Source organism: Solanum lycopersicum, chromosome 7 (genome assembly GCF_036512215.1).
Source record: "Solanum lycopersicum chromosome 7, SLM_r2.1".
Taxonomy (NCBI): Eukaryota; Viridiplantae; Streptophyta; class Magnoliopsida; order Solanales; family Solanaceae; genus Solanum; species Solanum lycopersicum.
Window position 1 is genome coordinate 10,642,329 of NC_090806.1, and position 1,573 is coordinate 10,643,901.

Sequence of the window (1,573 nt, forward strand, 5' to 3'; positions counted from 1 at the left end):
ATTGGTTCCAAGTGAAGATTAAGTTGTATGGGAGCTTAGTGAACCATATAGCAGCCTCTCCCATCAGTGAGAGAGGAAACATTCTGTGCCGTATGAGCATGTGGATCCTCAGAAGGTAGCCCTGAACACAAACCTCTGGCAGTGAGCATTTTGCATCAGGATACTAGTTACCACAAAGGTGTGGCCTGTGTGTAGAGGAGGCAAGACAAGTGGCCCATCCGAGTCTGCTATGTTATCATAGCCTCTGTAGTATGCTTGGGGCCGTGGAGCGGGATTTTGTCCCCTCTGTTGGTGTTCACCCGGAGCATCGGGTAACATCTGACCGTGAACATCAACCGAAGCTGGGATGTTTTGGTTTGGATCATCATCATTTATTCCCAAGTTTCGATTCATATTGTGCAGTGTACGCTCTAGCTCGTGATCGTAGGGAAACAAGAGTTCTCTTCCTCTCCGTGTATTTGGCATACATGGAGGATAGTTCTAAAAAAATCAAAAACAATAAAACAAAGTAAAATCAAGAAAATATCAACTAAACTATAGTAATAAGTTCAAGTTAATCTAAAAGCTATAATCCCCGGCAACGACGCCAAAATTTGATACGCTGAAACTTACTTATCAAATATGAAGTAAAGCGGTCGTGTCAAGTAAATAACCCAACTAGTGAGGTTGGGATCGTTCCCACGAGGAAAATAGTCTAGACTTAACTTCAACATGTTATTACTATTGTTTGGTCAATGACTTCCTTGGAAAGTAAAAACATAAAAAGGGTGGTTTCTATTTCTAAATGAGTGAAAATAAATAGCGAACTTGAAAGAGACACTTAACAACTTTGACAATTGGATTTTAATCAATTAATCAAAGTAACTAGGGTTTACGTGTTTCCCACAGGTTCATAACTTGATAATTCTAACTATAACAATTCTTTCCTAGTATCTTGTATGCGAAGTGATAAGTTATGTATTTCTAAATCATTGGTCCGGCATCTAGAAAATCTCACTCCGCACCTTGGTCCGGCTACGTGTGTTGCTATCCTAACCCTTATCCATACCTCATATTAAGCATCGTATTCGATATTTGACTAAGTTATTACCTCGTACCAATCAATACTAGCCTATTAGATAGTATACACTAAATCTATGTTAATAATTCTTTTCCTATTATCTACCTCCTTGGTCCGGCAAGTAGCATTAAGGCGAGTTCTAACGTTGGCCATCTGTTAAAAAGACTTCTAAGCGAAAGAATTATTAATACATGCAAAACACTATTCTAGAATTGTTATTTTAGTTAGGGTTTATCTCATTATTTGCCTATGGTTCCCACAACCCTAGTTATGGAGTGTAGTTACTCATGACCATAAACACAATATTCCAATATATTAAATAAGAACTCATGTACTTACTTCAATGAGAAAGAGTTAAATCCGAAAGTTTGCTTGATTAATCACCAATATTCACTTGCAGAAATCTCAAAGTAATCAATAATCTCACAAAAAGTCTAATGATTATTAAGAATCTCACAATATAATGTTTAACAATAGTGAGTTTAACAATATAAGAGTCTAACAATACGGCAT